Below are 14,783 nucleotides of genomic sequence, written 5' to 3'. Positions count from 1 at the left end.
TTAAAAATTATATAACAAATTTATTTTAAAGAATTTTGTGAATTTTTACATCTTATATTTAGAAAATAAAAATAGCAAAATGTCACTGAACATATAACATTCCAATTATCTTCAAAATAGAATAATTAATGGCATACCCCCTTCCTTTAGGTGAATTCCACCGCCATCAATATAAACTAAAAACTCACCAATAAATTAATAATAAATTAATAAGGGATGATATATGTTAAAATATCATTTAAGATTTAAAAGAATAGAGTTTCATATTTCACGTCTCTATTAACTAAAGAATTTTATGTATTCTCAACACAAATTATTCAGAAGTACTAATTAACAATACAATAGCAAATTACAAAGTTGTACTGAGGTTTATTTATTATTTAATTTAAATATTAAATAATTATTATATATTAATGTTATATATTATTATTCAGGTAATAGCATATAATTTTTTGGTTATTTACAATTATATACTTAATTGTATATATTTTCTTAAAAAAAACTGTAAATATTAACTTAGTGTTTTGTTAACTAAACATATTTTAATTGTTGAGCATTATGTTACTTGGATTGATGAAAGTTCTTGTTTCTTAGACTACGCTCTCTCCCAAATGATGAATTTCTTTTATTTCAAATTAATAAAATGGCGTGCTTTTATAAAAGTAAAAAATGATTACAAATAATAATAATAATAATAATAATAATAATAATAATATTATTATTATTATTATTATTATTATTATTATTAGGACACGATTTGATCCACGGTTCAAAAATGACTCCGACAGTGGCCCAATAAACCCACCACAATAGATTTGTTAGAGAATGAGTTGGATATTGATCATTTAATAAGTTAAAGTTAATCACAATGAGATAAGAAGCTAGTTAGATGACTAAGACAACGAATTTTGAAGAAAATAGGCTCCTTGGTCAGGCCTAAGGAATGTCTATTTTATATATGTGTGTTTCTTTCTCACTTGTACAAATAATTCAGTTTTTGGTTACAAAGTCTTCTCCCTCTTCTTTTGTTTCGATCCCCCACATATGGATCTTTATTTTTCTTTTATATTGAAACACAAATCATCTTAATCCTACACTTGGAGGGATGAAATTGCATTCATAGGACTTCTGTCTCATCCGGAACATATTAGTAAGTTTCTACCCTGCAATCTTAGCTGTGCCACCATTGTTCATGGTCATTTCTTCATTAATGCGGCCAGGGTAGTGGCTATCTTGTATTTAATGCGGAGGGATGACTTCTACACCCTTCTCCCTTCATCCTTCTTGTAATTTGTGTTAAGTCTGCTTTCGTCCCTTTGTGATATTTTAATTTCATGCGCCTCACACAGCTAATGCTCGTCCCTGAGGTTAGCTAATGCTTGTCCCCGAGGTCTGAGTTGCATCCTCAGAAATAATCTTAGCAGCCCATCTAAATCGGATTAGGGATCCTCATCCTCACAATAGCCCCCCAAAACCTCATTTTTCACTCCTAACCAAGAAGAGTGAGGTTTTGGCCAATAAAAGTCATTGACAAGTGTACGTTCATAAATAGGTTCCCCCACGAATACATCTTTTCAACTGATTGCGACCTGCTCCTGAAGTTTCAGAATTCCCAACTCCGCAATAAATGCAACTAGCGGCTTGCTGTTTCCCACGTTCTACGGTGAGATCATGATCGAATGGCTCAGAACACCATTAGAAGCGGCGAGAAGATTACCGCTCCTTTTTCTAGCCTATATATAGAGAGATGTGAAACCCTTTTCTCCATTTCGTCTCCCTAGAAGTAGAAAAGAGCATAAATACGCTCCTTTCACTTGATAACCTCGCCCGAGGAGTTTTTCTTTCCTAAATTCGTAAGTGTGTATTTTCATTTAACCAGAGTTCTTCCCTTATTCTTTCTCACTAGTTGGTTTTTTTCCTTTTCCTAAATGGGTAGATTTATTAGTTTGGTTGACACTCTTGAAAACCGAAAGGAGTTTAAGAGGTATTGTAGGATTCCTAGCAATGTGTCCATACAACATTGCAATCTAGGTGAATGGCATGAGAGGAGGCCTACTAGTGTTATTGTGGTTCCTATGATTGCCTTCATTGAAGGAGGTATGAGGATTCCTATGGGCCGAGTAACTAGGGATTTTTCAAAATCTTTTTAGATTGTGTCCTACCCAGTGCGTTTCCAATATGTTTAGAATATTAGGCAGTGTAGATGCACTAAATGAAAAGTTGGGTATACAACTTACCTATCACGACGTGAATTAGGTGTATAGTTTTCAGAAAGGTGCTAATGGGGGTGGGGGTTATTACTTAAAAACTAGGGTTCTTGCCGTTAGGCTAATCTCTTATCTCTCCAAAACGAACAAAATCATGGACGAGGACTTTCTAATTGTTTTAGGAGAGTGGCACGACGGACTCCATTGGCCTACCAAGGATGGAACTCCAGGTGAGATGGCTTAGGGACAATTAGTAAAAATCAGTGTTAACTTAGGAAACTATAAACAGTCTTTTTACATGCCCTTTTATCATTTTACCTTTATGTATGTATATTTGTCTTTTACTTGCTCAGATTTAGGCTTGTCAGACCTGCAAACTAACGTGAATTCTTAACTTTTCTTCTCTAGAGAAAAGAGCCACCACCAAGAGACAAAGTTTGCTGAACTTTGAATTATTAAATCGAGTCTTGAGGTCTAAAATCTTCTTTCATTGAGACAGTCAGCTCCACGCAGTTCACATGATCCTAGGCTTCACCCCTATATCGAATCGCTTCCAAACGTCCAAGCACGTAATCAAGGCTCGAGACTATCATCTCGCTCTGGTCGACGTGGCCATCGAAGGCTTCATAGGCAAACCTCCTCTAGAGGGAACACAAGTAGTTGAGCTCCCCACCTTCAAGGATCTTGAACTCGTTGAGCTCCTTGCCTTTGAGAATCCTCAACCTGTCATAGAGGAGATTACATCCTCGGACGAAGAAGCTGAGATAGAATCTGAGGATCACACTTTGGAAGAAGATATCGAAAATCCCATCCGAGATGAGGATTTTGAAATTTTTTACCACACCAACGTGTCCGAGGAGGAAGGACTCAGCCCCCAGCTAACTACAACCTTAGTTAGTGAAGACCAAGAGGATATTGAAGTGCCTGGAGGGATGGTGATAGAGAAAAAGTTGCCAGATTTGCTTTCCCTACTAGAGTCCCATGCTTGGACCACAGCCCCCGAGGTCCCCGTAGTTCCCTAACCTCCAACTTCAATTCCTCCTACCCCCTTACAGACCAAACCAACAGATAAAAAGTGAAAAAAGGACAAAAGAGGAGGCAAAGGGGTTATTGAAGAGGGAGAAGTCCAAGAGGAAACCCCTCTTGAGCTCACCAAAGTGACCAAAATGACCCGCGGCCAACAAAGAATGGGAGTGGAAAGCTCAAGCTCAGTCTCTAAGTGAAGGTCTCGGGTTCCGAACTAGAACCCTATCTTTAAGTTGGACGACTCACCTCTTCGGGAGGACGCTTCCATCCGTGATTTTGATGGCAGAAGAGCAGGCTAATGCCGTGGAACAAGCCCTTCTTCTCCCAAGAGTGATGGATGCGCTTCGAAAATTAAAGAAGCATGAGCTTTTCTTGTCCGTGAAGAGGGTTTTAGCTCTGGTAAGGTTTCTCTACATTCTTTTCTTTCATTTTTTGTTTTACCTTTTGACAGCCTTTCTACGCATGCTCTCCCACTAATTTTTATGTTAATTGTTCACACACAAGCTACCCAAGCAGCACATGTAGCAGAGGAGTGGGTCAACCAGGCATTCCGAGACTTGAAAGAGGAGCAATCCAAGCGCTTTGCTACACAAAAGTCTTAGGCTCTGATTGATAAAAAGTCTTGGTCGAGTAGACTACGTACGACCAAGGGCAGAAGGAGACTGAGGCTCACCTCAAGTCTCAACTCCCTGTCGTATGTCGTAGCTTCTGCCTCCAGACCTAGATTGAGGCCTTAAATGCTGCTGGAGTCGATCAATGTCATTCACTTCTTCAATGGCAGTGATATTGACATGGAATCTTTCTAATAAGGACCTAAGGATCTTCCTAACAATTTTGGATTCTGCTATAGATTCCCCAAGGTTGAAGGCAGAATTCACAATATCCTTGAGTTTAGCATAGAACTCATCAAATGTCTCATCATCCTCCATTCTTATTTCTTCAAAACTAGTGAGTCTTTGAATCTTCATAGTCTTTACTGCTTTGGTACCTTCATAGGTGGTCTCAAGAATGGTCCATGCTTCCTTGGCAACTTCCGTGGATGATATTTTCTTGAATTCCTCATTGGTCACCCCACAAAACAAAGCATTTAAGGCCCTATTGTTGAAATTTGCCGCCATGATTTTTGCATCATCCTAATCCATCGACGATTCCTTTGGCTTAATCTAGCCAACTTCAATAGCTTGCCATACCTGTTCACCTAGAGCCTGCAAAAAAACTTTCATACGAACTTTCTAGTACACATAATTAGTTCCATCAAATAAAGGAGGCACAATAAGTGACTGTTCTCTATCCATGACAAACAGGGGTCAATGGATCACACAGTAAAGATTAAACCCTAATCAGAGTGTGCCTGCTTTGATACTACTTGTTGGGAAATTTAGACCCTGATGGATAGAATTAACAAGTTTTAAACCCAAGTTGTTAATTAGATTTATTATGCATAAAACTTGTTAAAACAAACAAACATCAATATCATGTCAGTATCATGCACAGCGGAATAGTAAATAAGACAAGATATGATGACCTAGGAAAACCAATGAAACAAACTAGTTTCACAATAAAAAACTTGGGGGGAAACCTTCCCGGAAAACAATTCACTATAATAAAGAGAAGTTTCAGATTTATTACAAAACCTTTGTCCATTGTCCCTAGAATCTACAATCCCCATAGATGAACTTACAGTAGAAACCTTCTACCACTTCAGAGCCTCTGAACTCTTCAATATATGAACGCCACCCTTTGATGCACGGATCCCAATACGTGACTAACTCCTTTGCATGAATCCCAGTACGTGACTCACTCACCAACTTAAGGAAGAAGAATGTTGGCTGCAAAGTTCTTTACTTCATTAATAATGAAGATCAAGAGGTACTTGGTTACAAATCCCTAAGACGCAAATACGCAGTAGCTTCTTTCAGTGAGAATAAGGCATCGGTCACTTTTTGCATGTGTTCTCCTTGTATTCTCATATATGACAGCCTCTCAAATAAGTCTTATATATGTCTAGGGTTGTGAGAAAAGAAACCCTACACACATACATAAGTATGGGTCGAAAATCAGATCTAGAAATCTGAATTTCGTAATTCTCGATAGATATCTTGATAGATAGTTTCGTCTAGCCTCGATAGATAGCTATCTGTTGAGCAGCTGTTGAACTTTAACAAGACATCACTTCTTCACTTGTTTCTTGGACAGATTTGCATGGCTTCAATACTAGACTTGAACTCTTGTTCTTTGAAGTATTAAACACATCCTAGATCTACCCAATTACAAGTAAAGTGTGTTTTGTCAAAGGATTAGCCAATTACATAAAATGTTGACATATGTTCCTAACATGAATCACATATGTCATAACAAATAGTCAGTAAGTCAAAAAATTGAAACCAATTCAAGAAAAGAAATAGTTAGAGATATATCTAAATCAAAATTTTTTTTCACAAAACTTTTAGCGAAAGTGCAGTATTCCTTAGCCTTGAAACATCCTTTGCAATCTCACAATATTCACTATCATTGCCACGTAGAGCCAATCATTCGAGTTGCTTACCGTCTGGAAATATAGATGTCTCCAGGAACGGTTCAACATCAAAGAGCCACAAACTCCCCAAAACCCCACCATGAATCCAAGCCCCATACCAATATAAAGACATTTCTGGAATTCATCTTCATCTTCTTGATTGTTTTACTACCACCTTTAGGTGACCTAGCATTTGTCATGGTGAAAAGGTGTGATTTTTATTTTTTTTGAGTATTTTGCTTAGAATTTAAGAAGAAATTTAAGAAGAAAAGGAAAAAAAGGAGGGGGGGGGTGCGGGTGAAAAGTGACTTGTGGCTTTGTTGGACTTTGCCCCATATTTTTAATTTTTATTTTAATGCAGGGTGTACTTAGTTGTATGTTGATAATCAGTAGTAAATGATTTATTTGTGATGCACTGATGTTGATTCTGTAATTGTTGTTCTTTATGAAATCAAAGGCATATATATAGACATAAACCACCAAGCTTCCACATAAGTAATTGAGATTCCTTGCAAATAGAGCTACTTGTGTGTTTCAAGTCCTGTATGAATAGAAAAATCACAATGATTACTACTAGATTGGAGGTTTAATTTGTTTTAAAAGGACCTCTTCTGGTTGTCTGTCTTTGGAAAGTGTAAATTAGTAACCCTATTTTATGCACTCACCTCTAGAAATTTTCACTCGTGCCAAATGAGGATACAATGTAATTTGTTGTGGGTTTAGTGCAGTTTACAGAAGTAGGAGGTAGATTGACATGAGTTGATTTGTTTCCTAATCGAAAATCCTAAATGCTCTTTCATTCTTTAAGGTTGAAATTTATCAACCATTTTGTTGGCTTTATTTCGTACCAATTTGCTTGTAATTCAGCACTTAAAAACCCTGTATTTAGGTGGGATTCATGTAAGGGTAGTGTGTGAGAAAGTGTGAAGAAATGCTCAAGACTGTGCAGTGAAGCAGGGACTCGCGGGTGGCTCGCGGCTTGTAAGCCGTCAGATGATGCACACGAGTGAAGCATGCAGAGAAGACGAACAGTCATGCCAGCTGGAGCACTATAGGACAAAAAGTCCAGTCCGGCCATTCTGTTTGCTCGTAGCTTGAACTCGCGACTCAGTCAAGTCGCCAGCCAACTCTGTTTAGAAAATCCTGACTCTTCACACTACATTCTCACTCCAGTATAAATACCCCTTATACCTACGAAATGTAGAGAGCTTCCAGAGAGAATTTTGAGAGAGAAGCCCTAGAGAAAACCAAGATTTCCTCATCCACAATCTTCACATAGAGACTCTTTAAATTCCTCTACTCTCTTCCTCTCCATTGTTACATTCTTAAGAGGTACATTACCAAAACCTTTTCTCACCATACCCATATTTGTGAGAAGGCTGTTTGGTGCTTTGGGAAGCAGTTAAGAAGGGACCAATTTCATATTGGTTGATGCTATGGGCTTTAGCGGAATCCAGTAAGCTAAAGAAGAAATAGGTTCGGGGCAACCTCGTTGGAGTAGGAGCTTGTAGGGCTTAGGTACACTGGGTAGATTAGGCTTGGAGGGTCTTTTGCTGTCCATGTATCCCAACTACATTCTTTAATGGATTATTGACCGCTTGGAGTGCGGCGGAGAGGTTTTACGCCGAGGGCTTCAGTTTCCTCTTCGATAACACATCGTTGTGTTATCCTTGTGTTTGCATCTCTCTTCTCTTAATCTTTGCCATTTAATTTCTGCTGTGGATGTGATTTTATATGGTTTAGATTGTTTATCAATTCTGTTATAAGCTTATGTTCATCTTCCGCGCATACTTTGTTTGATATTAAGCTTGAATTGTTAATTTGTTAATTGGGGGTCTAAATGTTCATAAGTGTTTTACACGCTTATTGAACTTTCACATTCATTGGCCAATAATGAAGAATAGACCATCCACTCATGACAATTTTAGCCAAATGAGGATACAATGGTGATTTGTTGCGTGGTTGCTACAACAGTGGTATGGAACTATTGAGATAATCTATTTTTCAAGTGCTCCTTTACTGATGTCTGGCTATGAAGTACAGGTGCGTTTCCAGATTTGGGTGCGGGTGCGGGGCTTGGCAATTTTTGAAAAAATAGGATGCAGGTGCAGCGATTAAACTATTATTTGATTTTTTTTATTTATATATTTTATATATTGCTAAGCATGATTTTTTATATAATAATAATAATAATAATAATAATAATAATAATAATAAATAGATAGATAGTAATAAGTACATAAAAGTTTTTGACACTTGAATTTTTGACAGAGGTATTAAAAATTTAAAATAGATGAGACTTCCCATATATATATATATATATATATATATATATATATATATATATATAACAGATGTAGCTCAGTGGCTCACGTATTTGGTCAGCCCAAAAACAAAATAAATGATATATATGGCAGGTATTAAAATAGGTGTAACTTCCCATTAAAAAGAAAAAAAAGAAAAAGAAAAAAAGGGAAGATGTGGCTCACGTGTTTGGTCAAAGCGGCACAAAAAAAAAAAAAAAGCTTGGCATTTAACAAAACTTATCCTATCGTTTTACTGTCAAAAAAAAAAAAAAACCTATCAAAAAAAGAAACAGAACAGAAGGAGGCAAAAAAAAAAAAAGGAAGAAGAAGAAGAAGAAGAAGAAAGGAGTTAAGGCCACCGGTATCTTGTGACGGTGACAGTGGCTATCTTGTATCAATATCCACCGGTATTTTCAGTTTAAGGTTTTTTTTTTCTTTTTTTTTTCTTTTCTTACCGGCCAATTTCTTTTTTCCGGCCAAAATACACTGATATTCGGCCGATACGATTCAATTCGGCTAGAATCGTTGCGAAATCGGCCTAGTTTGGCGCGCGTCAGAGCCAAATTGGCACGAGTTGGCGTGAATCTGAAAACGAAAAAAAAAAATTTCCGATGCGCGGGCAGCGATGTTGCCCGCCGCACCCCGCATCAAACTCTGGTACGGCAACCCTGTAGCCGCATTGGTGCTTTCTAGATGTCTGGTCAAATAGAAAATTGAATTCCTCAGATGATATTTAGCATTGAGGCCTCTTTGCTCTCTGTACATTTATAGTCCATTCTCCATATGGTACATTGTGACCAAAATTGCTGTTGATCCTGCGGCAAATAGAAGAATGGTTAAGTTGTGGTTGTCAAGAGGGGGATTGTTGTTCGACATGGATTGGTGATTAGCAATGGCTAGAGTGCCAAGGACAGGACTATCAAGCAATGTAGAGGAGACGATAATTGCAAAGATTAATATTGTCCTATATGTTTGGCTGATGGTAATAGGAGTATTATTTGAGGTTTAGAATATGATTATAGAAAGTAACATGATAGTTACAGCTGTTTGGGCCTTGTTAACACCCTTGTGCTCTAACATAACTTGGGTCGGATCAGCATAGGACTATAGGCTCATATTTTGTGCCTCTGTGGTAGGACTACTGATACAAGTTTTATTGTCATTGAATAAGAGGCTTGAGTTTGGATCTCATCTATATCAAAAATTAATTAGTATATTTGCTTAATGGTAAACAACAATCAAGTATTATATACTTTTCTTGTTTTATACAATACTTATATTGAAGGAAATTGTTGATGTGTCTCTTTCATTCATACATCAAGTTGCTATGTGTGGTGGGTTTCAGTTAGCTCAATTGGTAAAGTCTTTGATAGTTGAATAAAAGACCTGGAGTTCAATTTCCGTCTACACCAAAAACTGATTGGTGTCTTGGTCTGATGATAAAGAGTTATCATCAGAAGCGGATGTCATAGGTTGAAACTCTCTCAAAAAAAAAAAAAAGTTGCTATGTTTGAAGCTTACCTATAATTATTTATTTAACCTTGTTTTGTTCTTAATAATTGCAAGATTAGAATTGTCCTATGTGAAACTTATGAAATGTGATTCGAGGTTTAGCCAATAAATCTAATATGATTAGTTGATTATAAAAAAATTACATTATAGTTATAGCTGAGCTGAGACACTAGTTTGATCTTGTTGACATGCATGCGGTCCAATACAGTAAATTGATCTGATCAGATTAATATAGGGCCTATAGGCTCAGTTTTTAGAAACACTTCTAGCCTAGGGATATTTTGAGCTTGTGTACCACAGAACAAAAATGCAATTTTTATTATCATTATTATTATTATTATTATTATTTAATTCAATAGTTACAATTAGGAATGAGAAATTTGAGTTCAATTTTATTTAGAAACACTAAAATATGTTAATTGAGTTATAAAACTTTTAACGACAAATATATAAAGTTAAACTATGTTGTTATTGCTAGAAAAATCATCAGTTCTTGCAAAAATTTTGGTTGCGATTTATTTTCATAATAAGTCATTTAACTCTTTTCGTTTTGTGACATCACTATTAATTCACTTGTATTGATGGAAGTACATATGTAACGTCCCAATTAGCCCCCCCCCCCCCCAAAAAAAAGAAGAAAAAGAAGAAGAAGAGGAAGTCAGAATTTTTAAGTGTCCCACATGCTCCCACCTACCCACCATTCTCCACTACTCATTTCACACTACCCCTTTTCTCTCTTTTGGCCGGTCAACGAGGGTCCTTTACTCTTGTTTTCTTTTTCATCTTCTGACAAATACAAACACTCATCTCACACTCTCCCATCGGTACCTCCATGGCACCATCTACACCATCATTTTTCCGGCAATATCACCGGAAAATCCTTAGGAACCTCTAAGCACCTTCACATCTTTTATTTGAGGTAAAATTTGTAATCCTTTTGGTGAGTTTTATATTTTGCTTGAGGTTATATTTTTATCTAAGCTTTAATAATGATACCCATGTGATTATGAGCATTGAAAGTGATATTTATGTGTTTTTATGTATGAGTTTTGTATTGGTAGAATTATTTGATGAGTGGGTTTATGGTTTGTGTTAATGATGACTACATAAGGTTTATGTATGGTGGAAAATTTAGGGGTTTTGAGTTATAACATGTGATGGTTGGGAAATCTAATTTTTCCATTGCCATTTGGATTTAGTTGAAGTTTTAAATTTCTTGTCTTGGAGGATATTTTGATTTTGTTTACATGGGTCTCTTGATGATGATGTGTAAATCTTATGGAAGTTAGTCATAATGTTGGAGATGATATTGAATGAGTTAACTTTATAAATTGGAGTTTATGCCTTGTGAATCAATTTGTTGAGAAACTTTGGAAGTGGAATATATTATTATTGATGAGGTTAGATACTAGGCTTGCCTAATTAAGTGCTTATTAGGAAATTCCTAAATTGTAGCTAGATACAATTTCAAGCTCTATGCTTATTGCGATAGGTTTACTTGATATTGTTTAGGTTCTAGCTAATCTCTTTGGAGCTTGGAGAATTAGGCTTTTGTGGTTGCGAGGTAAGTAGTTTTTTAATGGGATTTTGGAAAATAATCATATTGCATAAATGTTTTTGGATTAGACACACTTTTGGAAACTAACTATGGAAACTATATTTTCCTAAAAACTATTGTGTCGTAACCTTAATATGTATATGATTATATATATGAAAATGCATCATATTTGGTATTGCATTTGGATGCATGAATTGTTGACATGTAAAATATGAGCATCTTTTATTTAATCTTTGATAAGGAGATTATGGATTTTATGGTTTATTAAAAAATCTAAAGATGCTTATCTTGTCTTGTGATAAGGAAATTGATATAAAATCTTTTTGGCAAGAATGAAGTTGAAAACCTTACAAACCTTGTGGAAGTTAGATTATTTAAGGTTTTCCTAAAATTACCTAAATATAAACTATGTATTTGAAAGTAATGTAACTTGTGAGCTTTATGTGATTTTAACACCATGTCATCTGTGATTACCCGGTGATCACCTGATTTGGTTTCCGTAGTCTTTGTGATAACAGAATTAAATCCAGGTCAGTGCCCTTTCACTTTGGATGACACGTTCTTCCCTGCTGCCCATGGGGGGAAGAGGTTCCTTGATTGTGTGTGGGTGAGGTTGCTGCCCATGGGGCCAAGAGAACACATGCAAGAGAGGTCCTATTTGACGCGCTCTCTGTGCTGCCCATGGGGGAAGAGAAAAACCTTAAGGGTATGGGTGAGACTGCTGTCTATGGGGCCAAGAGTTTAAATACCGGAGAAGACAATATCATGCCAGTTGTGAATGGGTGGATCCCCTGACCGATATATGTGGTAGTGTGGTATATTTGTAATAATTTACCGTATGTTAGATTTTATAGCTTTGAAAATTATATTGTTAGTGCTCACAGATTATAGATTATGGTATATAGTTTCAAGGTATTTACTTTGAGAAACTTTGTATTTTATTATTTAATCATTCTTGTCATATTATTATTATTGAAAATGAAACTTACATTTCCCCCACCCCCATTAATTATGCTACTTACTGGGCGTTAGCTCATCCCTCTCTTTAACAGTTTTTCAGATTTATTAGCTATACCTTGGTTCTGGAGCTTACTTCTTTGGTGATGATTAGAGTGCTATGTTAAATTTGGAGACTTTTGCTGTAAATGGTTAGTAACTCGATCTTGCTATGTTCAATGAGACATTAATTAATTCTATTGGAGGTGGGTCACTTGAGGTTTGTTAGCCTTTGGCGTGGTAAGCCTAGACTCGATGTCAAGGTCCTTATTCTTGATAAGATTGTGACTTTGTGTGATTTAATCAAAGTTTTATAATATATTCATGTATTATGTGGAGGCACATGATTTTAGTTATTGTTCGTAAATGTGTTATAGAGCTCTGACTTGTAATGTGGAGATTTTAGTATGATTATATATTCTTATTCTGTGGAAAAGAAAGGAAAATAAAGATTTCCTATAGTTTGATTTGCCAAAAAGGAAAAATCTATAGGTGCCCTTGGGATGTATTTCTCATGCTTTAGACCCTTTTGGATTTGGGGCATGACAACATACATCAAAGTTGCTCATGAATAATTTATTAAACCTTGTTTTGTTAGGGCTTACCACTTCTACGAACTTCTCTCTTGAGATTAATTAGTTGTTGAAGGACAAGAGAAAGGACCTCTTCTAGTTGTCTGTCTTTGGAAAGTGTAAATTAGTAACCCTATTTTATGCACTCGCCTCTAGAAATTTTCATTAGATGTACGTAATATGGTTTGTGATGGTAAGTTGTAATGTCTGAGGGAATTGTAATTTAAGCCACAGACTTGGATTTTATTTTTTGAATTTGGAGGGGGGTGGGCTGAAGGGAACACTTCAAAGCATGTTAGAGATGTGATGAAGAAATCATTTTCTAACAGAGGAAAAGATTTTCCAGGGATCTATATAGACTTTTAGATTAAGTGGAAGGTTCTTAAAGTAGTTAGCAAACCATTTTGTGCATCTTTGATCTTTCACTGCTGCTGAGTCCCCCATTAATGACACTTAAAAAAGTTCTTTTTCCCTACTGTTTGAACGTCTTAATACGAAAAAAAATTATAAAAGTTCTATAATTAAATCTAGTCACTGCTTTATATGGCCTTTAGGTAGTTACAAATGCAGCCTAAGATCTTGAATCGGTTGAGGCAGAGTATAAAGGAAGAACCAGAGAAAAAAGTTGAAGTCCTTAAAACGCCCCCTCCTCCCACCTTTCTTTTTCTTTTCGTATCATGCTTCTTGATTTCATTGAATTAATAACCCAAAAAAAAAGGATATATATTGATTTCTTGATGCTCAATGCAGATGACAAACAATCATATTAATTCCAAACAGATTACAACAAGTGAACATCCAACAAAGCATGTTGCAAATCACTTTAATTAAAATAATTTATAATGATTTTGACACTCAACTTTTATGATCATAAGAGGAAAATTAATCCAGTTATAAATAGAAATAAAATTGAATGAATTAGTGATCTGAGCATAAGCAAAGTATAAGGGATTTGACAAAATTCGATGCAACATGGAATGAAGATTCCAAGGTCAAAGAATATAATAATGAACAACTGAGTTGAGGTGCACCTCTAGGACCATCAACCTCAGCAGCAGTAGCAGTAAAAATTAGAAACCATCTGCATCATTCTATTGTCTATCACACACAGTGTGAAACCACACATTGTCTAAGATTATGAAGCTTCTTCAAAATTTCCACCGCTTCTTGCCTTTTTCTTTTTGGGATATTGGCACATCTAGATGTGAAAGAGCAGGTGAACTACGTAAGATTTCATTGTATAAGACTTAAGGGAAAATTTTTGCAACAAGTTAATCTGGCCCCACTTTGAATTTAGTGTGGACTTTATAGTGTTAAAAGGGTATTTCTTATCAAAAAGAGTAGACTTTGGAAGATAATGATGGTACTGTTGTTTTTGCTTGGCTGAATTCCTTTTGGGTCAGATTTGAGAGCTTGATATTACCTTTTAAATGTGTTATTTTTCTGTGGAAATAATTAATGATGATATGTTTGTGAAGTTAGACCTAAATTAGAAGACAAGATGTAGTTTATGTTTCATGGAATTGGAACCATGTCTTTTTTTTTTTTTTTTTTAAAAAAATTTCCCTAATATGTTATGCTTGCCCAATATAGTTAAGTGTCATTTTTGTTAATGTCTTCATAAAGTAGCATATTATGGGTTGTGACGGACTGTTGTGCTGGTGTTGTGTTGCTATTCCTCTATTCCTAAGGAAGCATAGAAGCAAGAATTCGATTACTCTCGATTCCTCAGGCTCGAAAACAACTTTCCTGGGTCTAAACTTCGAAGCTCAAGTGTAGTAAGACTCTTTTACCCTTGCTTCCCATTGAAATTAACATAAAATCCTGCATTAATCTCCCTCTCTATTTTGAAATATTGCAACTTTGGCGATTTTCATGAATTTGGGTGTTGTGGTTTGAAATGGTTTATGGGTTTTTGTGTATGCATGTTGTTCAGACGATTTGTACCCTTTAATTACATAAATTTCATGATTTGTTGAAGCCCATTGAATTTAGGGTTCATGTGTTCATACAGATTTGGGGATTTTGATGGCTGTGGGTGTTTTGACCTGAAATATATAATGGGTTTTTCAGTATGCATTTTGTACACAT

General features: G+C 35.9%; 1 long non-coding RNA gene across 3 annotated transcripts; it reads left to right on the top strand.

Moving 5' to 3' along the window:
• Positions 1–10,233: 10,233 nt before the first annotated feature.
• On the top strand, positions 10,234–12,108 carry LOC142639074 (uncharacterized). Of its 3 annotated transcripts, none has more exons than XR_012845118.1 (3): positions 10,244–10,485; positions 11,079–11,130; positions 11,628–12,108. It is a non-coding gene; the product is annotated as an uncharacterized LOC142639074 (long non-coding RNA). The 3 variants fall into 3 exon arrangements; XR_012845119.1 differs by having other exon boundaries at positions 10,248–10,485; positions 11,655–12,108; XR_012845117.1 differs by lacking the exon at positions 11,079–11,130 and having other exon boundaries at positions 10,234–10,485; positions 11,655–12,108.
• Positions 12,109–14,783: the final 2,675 nt, after the last annotated feature.

This window comes from Castanea sativa, chromosome 6 (genome assembly GCF_040712315.1).
Source record: "Castanea sativa cultivar Marrone di Chiusa Pesio chromosome 6, ASM4071231v1".
Lineage (NCBI taxonomy): Eukaryota > Viridiplantae > Streptophyta > Magnoliopsida > Fagales > Fagaceae > Castanea > Castanea sativa.
The sequence above is the reverse complement of the archived record's forward strand: the minus strand, read 5'-3'. Positions and strand labels throughout refer to the sequence as shown.